Raw genomic sequence first — 17,617 nt, forward strand, 5'->3', positions numbered from 1 at the left:
CTACCTCCAGAGCCCTTCTGTTTTTGGAGCTTTATGTCCTGTTTAACATTATTTTTCTCAAGCATTTACCGGGAACGTGCTCAGTGCTGGAAACTGGGCTAAGTCCTGGGGAAACAAAGGTCAATATGACATAGTCCTTGACCCCCCGAGAGCTCTCAAGAGACTGACACAATAATGCGTGACAATGTCACCAAAGATAGCCAAGAGGGAGAACTGCAATGGTAGCTGTTGGGGAGGGCCTCACGGGAGATCTGACATATCCGTAAGGATTCATATTCATTCATCCACCCACCCACCTACCAACCACCTCCTAGTGTGTTCAAGGCACCAAGCTAGAAGTGGGGGGAACTTAGATGAATAAGTTAAAGGGCCTACCTCAGAAGAGCTCTCCACCCACCCACAGGAGAAAAAGACTTACAGGATGAGGGAGGAAGTGGCAGGGACCAGGCAGGAGAGCCCCTGTGTCGGGGGCTCCCCTCTGTTGGGGTTCCAGGAGGGGGGCTGTGAGAGGTGGTGCTGGGGGATGGTGGAGAGTGGAGGAAGGCTCTGCTACAATAAAAAAGCTGGTCCATATGGTAGACAGAGCAAAATAATGAGAACCAAGTGTGCACATATTTGTAAACATTTCAAAAACTAAATGCCAAAAACATCAGCAGGAGCTGAGATAGGGCTAGAACTGCTGCACTGGAGATCAAGCTTAAATCAAAGGGTGGGACAGAGACTCTGGAATCAAATTTTAGTACTTTCCTGTTTTAAATCCTCATTTCTGACCATTTCTGTCCGAATAAAATCAACTCTTTACCAAGACCTGCAAGACTATGTGTTCAGGCCTTGTCGCTCCCTCTCACCTGACTCCTCACCCCCGTGCTCACTACGCCCCAGCCACCGGCCTCCTTTATGGCTCAGGATCTTCCCCAAAGCATCCAAACTGCCACGCACCTTTGACCACTGAGCCCTCTGCTCTGAATGGTCTCCTGCCCTCCCCTCTCCTCTCCTAGTCTCTGATCCTTTAACTTGTTTAACGTTCTTCATTGCAATGTTACTGTCAGAAATACTCCGGGCATCTGTTTACCTGTATAATTCCTGACTCAGCCAGAATGAAAGCTTCTTGAGAGAGGAAATATTGTTTCTCTCTTCCTGCTGTACGTCCAGGCTCCGGCATACTGCAGGCACTGAATAAATGTTCAGTTGGTCAAAGAATCAGGACAGGTGTAGGTTGAGCAATCATGCAGGGATACGGGAGGGTCTGAACCAGGGTAGACAGAATTACATGACAAGTCAGCAGCACAGGGTCCTGATTCTATTGAGAAGGTCAGATACAAAGTGTATGTGTGTCACGGGGTGGAGGAGTCAGGGTGGGTGGGGAAGAGTCAGGGTGGGTGGGGAGGAGTCAGGGTGGGTGGTGCTGTAAGCGATGTGGAGTAGGGGTCAGTCACCTTTGGGCCTCAGAGACAAACCCAAAGAGGCCTTCACATATCTGATCCATGGATACAGAAACCCCGAAAACACGACATCTCGTTGTCGATTCTCATGTGTGTGCACAGTTGAACCAAGGCAGACAATCTGGAAACCAGACCACCCGAGAAAACATCGTGGCACAAATTCAGTCAACAGTCACAGAGTCTCAATTAAGAAAACACACACAATAAAACATTTATTCCAAGCTATTCTTCAAGGGAGTGGTGGGAAACAACTCCAAGATAATAAAAGTTATCCATGATGTTAGCGGTTAGCTATTTAGCACAACTAAAGGACACTGTGCATGTGTCATATGGATAGGTCTGGAGGAGAAATACTGACAATTTTGGCAGCGAGAGCAGCCCAAAAGGAACACGCAGCCACATAAGCCCATCTAACGGGCGCTGCGAATCCCCCTGATTATGAGCCACCAGCATGCAATCGCTGGCGCGCAGAAACTCCTGACGAACAGCCCGGAGCAGTTTGCCTTTGCTATCTAAGTGTCGCAGACTGAACACACTCTTGCCCGACCCAAACTCGGCATTAATACCTGAATCACAACCTGGGGAAGCTCAGTATTCCACTGCTGGGAAGAAGATAAACAGCAACAATACAAAGCGCGGTGCAGCCCCTTTAGTGCCGCTAGTTAAACCGAATGCATTTCATCTTCCTCTTGCATCTAACATGCCTGTCATCTTCTCTTGGTGGCATGGATGGTATTTAAACACTGCTGCAGAAAGCCAATTTCTGGAAGGCTTTTCGACAGACCAAACGGAAAGCAGAATGAAAAACCCTGGTTACATGCAGCATCACAGGACACAAATCATTAGGTTGCCAGAGGACAAGCTGTTCCTGGTTCCACAACTGGAGAAAATCACATGATCATTAGTGATAATGCCTGCCTATAGCATTGAACTTCTGTAACATGATATATGCATTTTCTGCTCTGGAAACAAACGCTATGCTTCATTAACTATCACGGTGTGAATGCATCACACACCTATAGGGAAATGAACCATGTCCAATGGTATTTCACCTGGCTCCACCATGACAAGGAATTAAATCATATTGTCTTATAAGAAAGAGTGGATCAACATATCTGCACGAATGCCTACTTAACCACCACCTCCATTACCATGGTTGGTATGTCCTATCATTTGCGGGGGGGAGGGGCGGGGGAAGGGGTAAATAGATATGACATACGTCTTTAAGGAAGCATGAACTCCTGCAGAAAGTGATGGTGATGCATACATGGTCATAGTTAACCTCATCAAGAGCTCACCAAGCATCAGGCACAGTTTTAAGTGTTTTGTGTGCTTCTTAATCTTCACAGCAAATCTAAATCTTGAGGATGACTTTACCATACTGCAGAGCTAAGACAACTGACACCAAGGGACAGGTAAGTGATTTGCGCCTGGCCAGACATCTAGCATTTGGGCAAAGTGGGATTCAAACCCAAGCGCTGCCGTGGAAAGCCTGCATGCCTGTCCCCATGCACAGTGCAGCCTTCTAAGGAGACTCCTGGGAACAAAGCAAAGGAGATGCTGCCAGGCCAAGTCCTGGGTATGCTGATGTCAACCTACATTCGTTTTCTTAAGGAAGGACAGTGCGGTCTTACTCAACACCTGAATGGTTGAATCCATTCATTCATTCTTTCGAGGAGGAAACCTAAAAGCTTCAATTATATTTAATTCAAGTTGCGAAAGAACTATCACTGCATAAAATGTCCTTTAGCAAAATGTTCGTGGCTACAGTGTAGCATAGGGCCTCCCCCCCTCCCCCAATAAGCCAAACAAAAAACAAACAAACAAACAAAAACAACAGCACGGCTGCTAACAATACATAAGTAGGAAAATATATGTAAAGTAGAGGATCTGGGGAAGTGTAGGCACCGACAACGATGCAAACCCAGGGACCACAGTTACCAGAGGCAACTCCTCCTCTTTTCCTTTCTTCCATTTTCTTGGCGTGGAGGCCAAAGGTGGGCCCTGTCCAAGCAGCATTGCTGCCGTGGACAATGATTATTTTAATCAACGTTGTGCTGTGTTAATGAGTGCCAACCATGTGCCAGATGGTGTCGAAAACAAAGCCTTCTCCGCCATCCCGCCCAGTGGGATCAGCACCTCTCCTCTCTGTGAACGCGATCACAGATGCGGTAATGAGCTAACTCCGATGCAACCGAATTCTAATCCCCCCGGCACTTTCTGATTGGGCACTGCACCAAGTTTTGGCATAGAAAAGGCACCTGGAGTGCTGTCGGATGATCTCTTCAGGGATAATGGACCAGGGAACTGAGCCTGTAATGATTTCATATCAGTTTGTTCAAGTTCAGTTGCTATTAATTGGGTTCAAGTTCAGCTCCAGTTCACACAATCTAAATAAATAGCTGTTGAAACCAGCTTAGGGCCTGGCACAGTATGTATCTTCGTGACTAACAAGAAGCAAGCAAAAGAGAAAGCTGTAGAGGGACGCCTGGCACAGATGTCCTAGTGGACATATGAAGTAAGGGGGTGGAGCCCAACGGTGAACTGGCTTGTAACAATTGTGCATGGCTATACTGCTTAACAAATTATAATATTCTGATGAATTCGGCCTCAAAACAACTTTGAATATAGTAAAACATGCATATAATTCTTGAGAACAGCTACAGGCAAAACACTGGCTTAAAGTTCATCTGGTCTAGAATCTAAAATTTCTCTGTATTTTTCATCCATCTTGGCGATTCTGAGGCATTAATTCTATTATAATCTAAGTAAAAGCTGAAAAAAGAAACATTTTAGATAAGTTCATTGTTAAAGGAAAGGAGCACTATTGCAGAGGAAAAAATCCATCTAAAAAATAGGGCTTTGCATATTTTATGGAAAAAAATCAATCCCGAATCTATTTTGTTCTGGCCCATTAAGATTTACTCTAAGTTGGTCTCATTAGAATGAAATTTAAAATACATTTCTAAAGACCATTTGTAGAAAATTTTGAATGAATGCATTTTCTAAATCAATGTTGTCTCTCAAATTCTGATTTCTGTTAGAATTTAGTCATAAATATGTGTTTAAATGTGGACTGGTAATTTAATAAAGTGCTAGAATGGCATATTGAAGGCTATATGTGCAGGTAATATTAGACAGAATGTATACTACAGATCCACTTTTTGTGACAGTAATATACCATTTAAAATATAGCTATTGTAATCATTATATTTATGTTTATTATCTCTTTATGTTGTTAAATCTAAACAATGAAAGAAGCAGGTAATTGCTAAAAACAGCAAATTATGGATTGAATGTATATAAAACAGGTAACTTCTGCTATTTTGGATTTTCTTTTTTATTTTATTTTCTGTAGTAAAAGCAACAGGCATTTGGTTAATATAAAGAATTTGTCTTCCTAGCAATGCACCTGAACTATAGTAAAGTGTAGGGGGAAAAAACATTCCAAATTCTAGGGAATCAAAAGGACCCAGATTCCCTGTGTTTGCACCATTTACTTGATGTATGAATAGGTCAGGTTCTTTCACTTCCTTGGGTGTTGGTTTCATCATATTTAAAGTAAGAATCAAAAGAAAAAAAGGCACAGGGTCATTGAAAAGACTGGGCAAGTAAATCTATCATGTGTCCAGCAAAATGCTTATGACATAACAGGTGTTCAATAAATGTTGTCCCCCCTGCTTGACACCTAGCAATCCCATGTACTCGGATTCCACTTTGTAGCCAGCCTTCCACAGTTACCACTTCTAGAGGCAGTCTAAGAAGCTGCTGAAAGGTTGACCCAAAAATGTGAGCCACAATAATCTGTGGCCCCAGTGTATCCCAGAATCAGGAAACTCTCCAATATATAATTTGTTTACCTTTTAAAATAAATTTGCCCTAGCCAGTTTGACTCAATGGATAGAGTGTTGGCTCGAGGACTAAAGGGTCCCAGGTTTGATTCTGGTCAAGGGCACATTCCTGGCTTGTGGGCTCAATCCCCAGTGGGGAGCCTGTAGTAGGCAGCTGATCAACGATTCTCTCTCATCATTGATGTTTCTATGTCTCTCTCTCTCTCTCTCTCTCTCCCTTCTTCTCTGAAGTCAATAAGAATGTATTTTAAAATTTTTTTATGAAAGGCTATATTAAAAAATAAATTGCATTGTTTTATAACAAAATCTAAATAATTATTTTATCCTACATTCCAGCTACTCATAATTGGTTCCCTCAGCCTCAGAATTATTTTAAAACTGGGATTCAGCCAGTGTGGATGCATTTTTGTGGAACTACTGACATAGTCTTTTTCAGGATACCTTTCTGTAGACCTGTCCACATGGGCTCATGAAATCATTCACATTTGCTTTATTTGCTACATTAGAAATCTGCAGTTTTGAGGTAATCCATAGGTAGTTGTGCTTTCTCGGCCCTTTTCTCACCCATCACCTTTCTCTGAACTCTGTCTCCCTTTTGGCTGAGGGGTCCTGAGGCAAGGTCGCTTAGGGAGTCCCGTCCTGGTCAAATTTCCAGTTCAAGCAATCTTGGTCTCTGAAGGGCAGGCTCTGGCGGGACCTCACTTCAGGCTGACAAGCCCCATCTGTTTCCTATTAGCCTGCCCATATTAACCTTTGCCTTGTTTGCTTGACTTTGCCCATCTCTAATTTCGAATTGAGAGCTCAAGGACAGAAGTGGAATAGAATGTTCTGAAAGACTAACCTTGAGGACAAGTCAACAACAGAATCCCTAAATACAGTACCCCACCCCCACAGCCCTGGGGTTCTAACATGTGGAGGAAAATGCCACCTCTGTCAATATGATGCTTCTGACTTTGACAACACACAGACAGAAATGTGAAAAATAATTTCACATATAGAACAAACCCCTGACTATAACAAGGTGCACGGGTTCCCCCAGAATCCTTCATAAATGCTCAATGCCCTAAAATGTTATAATTGTAAATGTCATTGTATCTGAAAAGAAACTTATTTTTATCTGAAAATATAAACTCTTAGTCTTGTTTCGTATTAATGAATTTATAAGAATGGTCGTTTTTCCTAAGGCCAGTGAGAAGCTGTCTGCATTTATGAAAACCTAAGTGTTTAGATGGAAACAGAAGAATAAGACTTTTATTTAATTCAATGAACGTGCACGAAGCACCTATTGTGTTTGTGGTGTGATAGGTGATATTAAGTGTTATATACCCCTCTTCCCCCATAAGGAACATGAATTCCTCAAACCATGCACACAATAATGCAAACAATGCAAGACAATATTATCACTAAGTACGAAGCTGAGGGGTGCAAACCCCCTAAGTGCTGTCAGTGGTGTCCCAGAGGTCAGGCGAGTTTGCAATGAGCAGGCGGTCTGGTGTCCCCCGTGTTAAAGATGAGGTACGGCAGAGAGGAAAGGGGGGGAGTCATTCTCAGTGAAGGGAAATAGAAAATCGACAGAGTGACGGGAACGACCAGCGCATGCTGAGTTGGAAAAGGGGTGGTAGGAAGAGTGAGCAGAGCCGAACCACTGTGGTTACACGGAAGAAGCCGCGGTCTGCCGGCAATACCGGGTGTGAGAGGATGTCCTTTCCAGGAAGGACTGTGACTTCACCACCAAGAGGCTTGTGCCGTGGTCATGATCCAGAACTACAGGCTCCCTGCAGCCCTGTCCTGCCTACCATGTCCTGTCTCTTGGCCAGTTTTCTAAGCAACTCACTTCTACATTTCCACCCCTGACACCCTTTCTCCCTCTCTACTTTCCCCCAGTTTCTGTCTTTGCCAGTCTGACACTTGTCTTTCAAGAGCTGACCACTTTATTGTAACGTCAAGGAAATGCATATCAAAACCATAATGCAGTGCCACTTTACACCCATAAGGGTGACTCACATAAAAAGGCAGATAATAATAAGCGTTCGTGAGGATGTGGAGAAACTGGAACGCTATGCAGGGGTGGTGGAAATGCATGAGGTGTAGCAGCTATGGAAAACAGCCTGGCAGGTCCTGAGATGATTAACCACAGAGTTACCACGTGACCCAGCAATGCTCCTCCTGAGTGCATATCTAAAAGGAATAAAAAACACATGTCCACGCAAACACTTGTACATAAATGTTTATAGCAGCACTATGCACACCAGCCAAAGAACAGAAACAACCCAAATGTCTTAAACTGATAAATGTATAACACAATATAGTATGTTCAGAAAATGGAATATTATCCTATTTAATAAAAGGCTAACATGCAAATCAACCGAATGGTGGAGCGACCAGTCGCTATGATGCGCACTGACCACCAGGGGGCAGACGCTCAAGGCAGGAGCTGCCCCCTGGTGGTCAGTGCGCTCCCACAGGGGGAGTGTTGCTCAGCAAGAAGCCGGCTCACAGCTGGCGAGTGCAGTGGTGGTGGCAGGAGCCTCTCCCACCTCCGCTACAGGCAGGCGGTAAGGAGCGATGGGTCCCAACTGTGAGAGGGATGTCTGGCAGGCGGACATCCCTCGGGGGTTCCCGGACTGCGGGACTGCGAGAGGGCACAGGCCAGGCTGAGGGCCCCCCCTCCCCCCCAGTGCACAAGGGTCATGCACCAGGCCTCTAGTCTGGCAATAAAAATAAATGAAGTACTGACAACTTGCTACAGCATAGATGAACCTTAAACTATTATGCTCAGCGAAACAAACCAGTTGCAAAGCATCACTTATTGTACAATTCCACTTACATGAAATGTCCAGAATGGCAAATCTCTAAAAACAGAAAGTAAATAAGCGGTTGCTGAGACTGAGGCTGGGCTAGGAAGTGGGGTTGGGAGGGTTATGGCGTGTTGCTAAGGGACAGGGATTCATTTTGATGTGGTGAAAATACTCCCAAGTTGATTGCAATAGTTGCACAACTCTGTAAATGCACTAATAGCACTGTAAATGGATGCATTGTATGTTACAAATCACATCTCAATAAGCTGTTAAATAGAAAAGAACCATCCACTCTGATGAATTCAGGTAAAAATCACTTTTATTACATGATTCATAAAAGTCCTAGTTTCTTAGAAGTGAGGTGGGTATTGCAGGTGTAGGCTAGGGATGGAAACTTCTTTAATAGCGAAATTTATTGGCCAAGCAAAATATTGCATGAAACACAATAAGTAAAACGGAAAAAGCAATATTCTTCTAATCTGCTGGTGCATTTTTTAGTTAAACAGCTAAGTCAAACTGGTAACTTTTGGGCCAATTTTGTAACATTTAATTACAAGCTTGGGTCAGGAACAATGAGGCTCTCCTGATGAGGGGAATTCTAGGTAGGGAATACATTTGCTGAAGTACACACATTTTTATTACACCTTTCAAAAGCATTTCAAGTCAAATGTTTCTGGAACCTTGGCAGAGCCATTGGGTTCCAGAGGAGAGCAGTGGAACACATTGCCTCTTTCCCCCTGCTTCTAGTTTGCAAATGAGAAAACTGGGACTCAGAGAAGTGCCTCAGGTACAGGGCTAGTATGCTGCAGAACACTGGTCCTCCTCACTTCCATCCTTCCTTCCAGGTGCAATGCTCACATTTCATATTCTGGCAATTCAGTTGGAGCTATCCATTAGGGTATGGATAAATAAGTAGATATATGTACACAGATATTGCACACCTTTTTATTAGTACAGAGAAGAATGCCTTAAAGGATCCTAAATCCCGCATTTTGTACTCCCAGTGCTTAGCATGGTACTTGCCAACAGCATAAGCTCACTAAACATGGAATGAACTGATACCTGAAGAATAAACGTTATCTTCCAGCATTAGTGAAAAAGCACACATAGATTTCCAAACTAGAGTTCTAGTCCCTTATCTCTAACCACCTAAATACCACCTATGCTCACACTAACTGTCTTATAGATCACACTTAGCTTTTTCGCCTCCTCCTTTGACCTCAACTGTTTTGGTCAATGGCCCCATCCTTCTGCTAGGCACCTGGTAACAAGACCAGGATTTAGAGAGAACAGTTTACACGGGACAACTCAGTAGAGTCTAGAACCCCTTCATTTAGGCAGTCAAAGTGGAGAAGAAATCGAGTCATTAACAAATCATTGGCAAGGGTGTGACAGGGAGGAGGGGCTGGGTAAACTTGGGAGTGCCTTGGAGAGACCTTTAGGCAAAGCCAGGCAGAACGATGTGAGATTATTCCTGACAGCAATCCAGGAGAGGGCAGATGTCCACGTAAGTAGAAAACAATGAGTGCATATGAGGTGCGGGTAAGATGACGCTGGAATGAGGTCAGGGAATGGTTACTTTATAAACCGTAAAAAGCACTTCATAATAGATGAGTTTAGCCTTCTGCCAAATGTCCTTGGGCAACAAAGTTATGTCAGGACAACCAAGATGTATCTAGAAGAAAGAATTGTAATATGACTGAAATTAAAAAAAAGGAAAATTGGACTTTATTCACTAATATTTTTCCTAGCAGGCTATGGTATTTATGGCAATAATAACTACCTCTATGTCACGTGTGTGTAATGTTCTGTCTGTGCTATTGAACTTCCTCGGCCACCATAAGCATTTGTAACCTTCCACTTAATAACCATAGGCCAGGCACTCCATTACACACTTTACGTCACGTCGATGAGCCCCGCAAACGTAGAGATGATTACTTGTTTGACAGGGGAGGAGCCCAGGACACAGAAGACACGTAATCTGGCAAACACCCCAAAGGTCTTTACGTGGCAGAGTTAGATCCCAGGTCTGTCTGACTCGAAAGCTGTGCTCCTCCCTCCACATCATGATGGTTTCCAGATACAGCTGCCCTCTAAGTAGGAAAATGTGGACTAGATGGTGGTAGGGATTGGAGAGGAAGAATTCACTCAATATTTGCACAGCTCTGGGAACAGGATGCTCTGCTTCTAAACATACCATCCTGGAAATTCAGATAGAAAAATCTTCCAGTACAAAAGGGTAATTAATTCATCAGACTGCCCGAGATCAATGGAAATATCCCTGATGAATAATCAATTCCCTTTGTTTTTAATTCTGAGTAACCTCCTGCCCTTTGATTTGGTCTCCGGAGCACTTCCCCGAGCCGGCGAACAGCCCCGGTTCTGAGACAGTTATTTCCCTGCAGTGAAGTGACCATGTAGGTTCACAAACCCACGTCTCAGGAGCTCTGGCCCTTGGAGCCTGCTCACCTCTGAAGAAATTAATAAAATGGCACATATGGGCCCTAAACGCTGGGAGGTCCATTTATGTCCAACTGTACAGTGATCAAAGCACTTTCACATTTGCTCCATGCCACAACGAGATTAATGTCCCTGAATACACCCCTTTCCCACTTCCACTGACACCACTCTCTGTTTAATTATGTCTAGAGCCGGGAATTCCAGAGAGTGGGTTGTTTCTGATTAGCCCAAAGTAACGAATCCATGTTGAGATCCTCCTCACTTCTTGACTTTAATTATGTAAAAAATGCCCCGCTGGCTTTTCTAGTCTGGTTTCTTTTATCATGAACATGAACAGGCATAGAATCAAATCCTGCCTGCCACATGCATGAAATGTGTACGACTCTGCACAAGTAGCTTAACATTGTTACACCTCAGTTTCCTCATCCATACATGGAAATCATTATGGCACTAGTTTATAGGAATTGTGAAGATAAGGAATTGCTACAAAGTGCTTAGGATACGGCTCGAAACTCAGTGTTTACTCAATACATTTAACTATAAAGTGCCGTTATCTGACATATAGAATATTTTAAATTCTACTTTTGTATTTGATATTTTATTTATTTACTTATTTTTTTTTATTAATACTCACATGAGGGTATTTTTCCATTGCTTTACAGGGAGAGGGAAAGGAAGGGGAGGAGGGGAAGAGAGAAAGAGAGAAACCTAGATGTGAGAGAGACACATCAGCTGGTTGCATCCTGCATTCACCCTGGCCAGGGGCAGGAGCAAACCGAAGCCTAGGTACAGACCCTTGACCGGGGAATCGAACCTGTGACCTCCAGTGGGCTGGCTGACACTTTAACCACTGAACAACACGGCCAGGGCTGCATTTCATATTTTAAATTATAATTTAAACTGCTTTGTGAATAATGGATTGTACACATAAAAATGGAGATTAGCGTAGTTGTGCTAGAGAGAGATGGGTGTGGTTTGGATTAGGTAGAGAAAGGGACATAGTTTTGAAACATAGCTTAGAGATAAAACCAATTTTTTTCTTATTTCTCATTTTCCGATAAATTAACTTAAGTGTAACTGTTAGGAATGGGGGACTCAGAAGATAGAAACGCTGTGGGCGGGCAGGCAGGCGAGACTGAAGATTTCAGAGGTCAGCAAGCAGGCTTACAGCATAAGATTCGCCATCAGGAAAAGAAACCCATTCTTTCATTCATTAACCTCTTGCTTGCTGAATGGGTAGTAAGTGCTCAGTTCTGGGTACCGTGTAAAGGAGGGCCGATTGTCTAAGATTAGGTAAGAAACCCACTGCATGAGAAGAAGAGGTTCCCCACAGCTGGCGTGAGAGCAATGGATGCAAAGGACAAAGCAGACATCATCCTTTCCTGCATCCTCCAATTCATTCATTCATTCATCCACTCATTTCACTCACTCACTCATTCACTTCCCCAATCTTGTTCAATTCAATATTCAACATTACTGAGTGGTAAAACTCAAGCCTGGGTCATACCAACACGAGGGAGACACAATCCATATCTTCCGGGAACTCAGTTTGCAGCTTGTTGAGGAGAATGACATGGGAGTATCACATGCAGTGCTAAATTAAAAATATACACAACTAACCGTGCATGGGCCATAGAGAATGCCGCCTCTGTGGCCTACAGCACCGCCCTACACACATAAAAGCCCCGAGACAGGAACAGTCCTTCCGTCTAAAACGCACTCAGCTTAAACTCTGCTTCTTTACAGGGGTCTTATCCGACTCTAATTAAATTGCATTCCCTGGATACTCTTGCCTTGCAGCGCTCCTCAGAGTGTGCAGTTAGGTGCTTGTTAAGTGTCTGCTGCTTCCAATGCGGTGCGGAAGCCAGGCCTGCATCTGCCCGCCCTCCGCTGTCTTCTCCGCAATGAGCACAGCACTTGGCCCAGAGGAGATGCTCAATAAATATTATTTCGAATAAGTGATGTTTTTAAATCCAAGATTATTGTGGGCACATCTGGTGAGAGCATGCTAAGTATCCCAACAGGAAAAACCAGTTGCCAAAGCAACAAGTAGATGCTGATGAATGACATCACGTAGGCACCTCCTCTGCAGCCTGCAAACTGGGGCATCCCAGTTATGAATGAGATATCACTCCCTTTGTGGCAACTATCCTTCATGCTCTGTACCTGAGAACTATAGATAAGAAGGTAGCTCTACCCCGCGGACTTCAGTAACCGCACACGTGACGGTCAGACATCAGAATCACAAAAGCAGAATGACAGAAATCGACTGGTGCCTGCAGAGAGGCTAACACAGCTGTGGTGGGAGTCCAGCTGTCAGGGAATTGGGGGGCTTTGCAGCCTTATTGGAAAAGGACATAAGGAGTCGAGTGGATATTAGTGACAGCAAGCAAATGAAGCAATTTTTATTTTTATTTCGTGTGTGGTTCAACTGGTACTTTCATTTAATTTAAAGTAGCAGCATGCAAATATGAATATAGGAAGCCTTTCCTAAGAAGTCTCTGGTTGCATAGCAGGACAATTTATGTAGCTAAGGCTGCAGCTGAGCTGTTGAAAGGTGAGTCCCACTAAGCAAATGAGAGCGCCTCCCCGGCCACCATAGGGGACATTTGACAATGACGGGAGATACTCAGGATATCATTAATGTGGGGGTAGAGATGGGGGTGCCTCTGGTATCTGGCGAGTAGAGGTCAAGGGTATTGTTAAACAACCTACAATGCACAATGTACTGGACAGCCTTTCCACAACAAAGAGTTATCCGGTCCAAAATGCCAGTGGTCCCAAGGTTGAGAAACCCTGCACTACCCCACAGGCTACACAAAGGGCCAGGAGAATATATTCTCTACTCCTCAAAATTAAACAATCTCATTGGGGATAATGACATTTACACACAAGACAGCTCAAGCATAAAAAAAAAGTTTCAAACACATAAAAATAACTATTTTGAATAATTAAACTAAGTTATAAATTATGAATACTAGAAGAAGACATCTGAACAAAAGAGGACCATAGAAAATAAATAAGAATTGGCATTTGCAGTAGAGACAATACAAACCACGCTGGGATGCGACTTTGCCTACATGGGGCGGTCTCAGACAGGAAGCTGTCACCTCACCCAGAGAAGGCATATTTGCATCTAAACTTATGCTGGAATCAAGAAGGGACAGGCAGGTTCGAGTCTCCCTGGGGAGGGACAGGGTGTGAGCAAAAGTCAAAGGTACAGCAAATACTACCAAGATTTTAGGTCCATCAGCAAAAAATTTTAAAACCTTAAATATATCTTACTCTTCTGCTTATGCTAGACAGGTAACAGTTACTAATTTTAGAAACGCTATATTTTGAAGGAACTTGCATCGGGGAGTTCAGGGCAGTTTCTCATGAGTCTGCCATCTAGCAGTGTAATAAATTACTCAGGGGGTGACTTCAGTGGTTTCACCTTGAGGTAGTGTAATAAATATTTCCAACTTGTTTACAGCTTTCTTTCCATGATCCTAACACTGAAAGGAACAGGCAGGTTTAAACACAGAAAACTGAAGATAAATGAAGATATTCTTAAGGTATATGTGCAACTAAACCATTATTTTAATGAAGTTGCACATGTTAAGCTATCAAGTGTATATTGTGGTTGGCACTTTAAAGAATAATCCAAGATAAGTTAAAACAAACAAACAAATAAAAACAACCCTTGGATTTCTAAGCTGATTCTTAGGCATTATACTACTCACCACTTTCATCTACTCTTATTTCCTCGAAAACCTACATTCTAAAGCAGCCAGAAATCAAGGGTGTCATAGAAAACGAAATCCATTCTATTCTCATCTCAAAAGCTTTGAGTGGGATAAGCTGATTAGTCTATTAATACCTTGAATTCTTTCTCTACAAGTAAACTTTGTAAGAAACACTGTTTATCAATGTGGCATTGAAATTATACGAGCAGAAAAATAAAATGCATACCAGTGGTAGGCTAAATATAGACATTCATCCATCCTAAAACCTTATCGCAAGGACAGTGAAGTATTAAAACAGACACAAGGCCACAAAGACCAAGAAAACGGGAGAGAAAATGAAAGCAGCTGAGTGAATACCAAGAAAATGTTGGCAAATGGCAAGTGGAGGGACAAGTAATGATCCTACCAGATGGGCACAAGCTGCAGCCTAAGATACCCAGGGGTGGGAAAGCCAACTGAAGCTGCAGAAACCTACCAGCACTCAAGAACTGGGGAATCAGGTATCTCTGAAGGCCAGGGTGGGGCTGATTGGCAGGGGGGCTGATAGAAAACCTCTAAAAAGCTCAGTTAAGTTCTGCCCCAGTTTCTCCCCCCGCCCTAGGTGCTCCAGAGACCGCCCCTCCCTTTCTCTCACACTTGCACACATCAGATGTACAGCCTGACCCGAGAGGATCCAGAGTGAGATGCCAGGAGCAATACAGAGGGTGGTGTGAAGCATGGGGCTCAAAGCTAGAGAAGTAAGTGCAAGTCTGAGCACTAAATAATGAGACCCCTTCTCTCTTCCCAAGCCAGGTTCCCAACACTGACCTGCAGGTTCATGCACTAGGCTAGGAGCCTGGAGGAATATTCTCTGGGGAATCTGAGAAAAGAGACTGCCTGCCTCCATGATGGCCCCCAATGACCCCTGCTGCCTGGTTTCAAACTCTTATAGCCCCTTCCCCTACTCCATCAAAATTAGTTTGTGACAAATACAAAATGGCAGAAGTACTGATGTGTCATTTTAGAGATCAGGTTATGAAACTGCACGTCTCTCTTCCTCTCTGGAAAGGCTCATTCTGCGGGAAGTCAGCTGCCATGCCCTAAGCAGCCTACGGACGCACCCCAGTGGTGCAAGATGAACAACAATCAAGTAGTAAGTACAATCATGTGAGTGCACTTAGGAATTAATTCCCTGATCTAGTCAGGCCTTGAGGTAACTGCTACTCCAGCTGACTACAACCTCTTGGAAGACCCTGGGGCAGAATCACCCAGCTCAGCTGCTGCTGCACCCCTGATATTGAGAAGAGGTACGAGATAATGTACGTTTGTCATTTTAAGCTAAGTTTTGGGTAATCTGTAAAGAGTAACACACGGCTTGTGGATGCAGACATTTAGGAGCCCGAGTGCCAAGGCAGTATGTCTGTCCAATCAGCTTAGGTTGCTATCAGCCTAGGAGATGCTCCCACCACCACCGGTGAGCCTGCAACCCATACACAGTGAGCCTGCAACCAGCTTTTGGATGGGATCTTTCTTAAATTAAATTTGGACAGCTGAGGGTAACAGAAAATTGAGAAAACCCTGTAAAATGAATAACCAAGGCAATCAGAAGGGAGAAACTCAGCAGTAACACAGACAGCGTGAGAACTGAAGACTTAATATTGACTATTGAAGACAAAAGAAAGTGTATTCATAACATAAAAACAGTATTATATAAAAAAGGGGCATTCAGGAAATAAAAAGAGCTCATAGAAATTGATAGTACAATGGTGGAAATGAAAAATAAATAAATGTAAAAGTGTTGGAGGATAAATTTGAGGAAATCTGTCAAAAAGTAGTAATACAGAGCACAGAAATGGAAAACAAAGGAGAAAACCATAAAAAGTTAAAGAATCAATCCAAGATTTTTAGCCTCCAACTAATATAGAATTCCAGAAAGAAAAATATAGAGGAAATAAGAAAAGGGCATTAGTTGTCAAATACATAACACAGGACAGGTTTGCAGAATTGAGATTCATATGTGTTTCAAGGTTAAAAAGTCCTACTGAGGACCCAGCTCATTGAAAATACATAGGCTTGATAATGCCTATCACTGAATTTTCAGAACACTAGAGGTAAAAGCGGATCCTAAAAGTTTCCAAAAAGAAAAACAACTAATGCAAAGGATCTAAAATGAGAGTGCTACCATACCTCTCTCCAGCAATACTGAGAACTGGAAGATAAAAAAGCAATGCTTTAACATTTGGAAGTGAAAAGATTTCCAGCCTAGCCCTGGCCAGTGTGGCTCAGTTGGTTGGGCATCGTCCCATGCACAGAAAAGTTGCATGTTTGTTTCCTGGTCAGAGCACATGCCCAGGTTGCAGGCTTGATCCCCAGTGGAGGCATGCAGGAAGTAGCTGATCAATGCTCTCACATTCCATGTTTCTCTCTCCCTCTCCTTTCTTCTCTCTCTAAAAATAATAATAATAATGCTTAAATTAACATTCACAATGCACTGGGAGGTTTAAAAACATTTCCAGCCTACAGTTCAATATGAAACCAAACTACAAGTCAGTTATGAAGGTAGAATGAAGGCTTTTTATTTTAATATGAGGTCTTGAAAAATATTTGCTCTCATGCAATCTTTCTTAGGAAGCTACTAAATGGTGTGCTCTACAAAAATGAAGGAATAAGCCCCAAATGAGAAAATATGAAATCCCGATAAAGAGGGGATTCGGCCCAGGATAAAGGTAAAAAGCATCCTCCCTATCACAGGTGTGAAGTGAAACTGAGAGACCAGCACAGACTGAGGGAAGAGGATGCAAGGAGTCTCCCAGCAGGAATGGCCAAGGAAAACCAAAATGGTACACTGACTTGCCTGACCTTGTTATGGGAAATCTTACATTTCTGTTGGAAATTTTTAAATATAGTTTTTATTAGTATGTATTGCTTTAGAAAAATAGCTTAATGAAGGGACTGTTATACTACATGCTCTGTAGTATATATACAGTACACATATATATGATCATATATATATATATATATATATACAGTGTGTGTGCATATATATATATATGCACACACACACACACACACACACACACATATATATATATATATATATATATATATATATATATATATATATGTAAAAGTATAGATTGAACCCAAATTTTATTATAACTATTTTGGGAAAAAGAGAAGAAAGCTTGAGGGTTGTTTGTATGAGAGAGTTTAAATCCTTATCTTCCATAATTAGACAGATAAAAGGTAATGTCCCAAATGGAAAAATTAATAACAAAAAGGGCACAAGTCTCCTATTCAGAAATAGCTCAGCACTAGAAGAAGCCACTGAAATGATTGTGAACATTTGATGTCTAGAG

The 17,617-nt window shown here is 42.8% G+C and overlaps 1 protein-coding gene across 4 annotated transcripts in view; it reads right to left on the reverse strand.

Annotated features, from left to right (window-relative positions):
* The window catches only part of PARD3B (par-3 family cell polarity regulator beta), a 910,289-nt gene that overhangs the window by 526,988 nt on the left and 365,684 nt on the right, over nt 1–17,617 (reverse strand). The window lies entirely within an intron of this gene.

This window comes from Eptesicus fuscus, chromosome 11, assembly GCF_027574615.1.
Source record: "Eptesicus fuscus isolate TK198812 chromosome 11, DD_ASM_mEF_20220401, whole genome shotgun sequence".
NCBI lineage: Eukaryota > Metazoa > Chordata > Mammalia > Chiroptera > Vespertilionidae > Eptesicus > Eptesicus fuscus.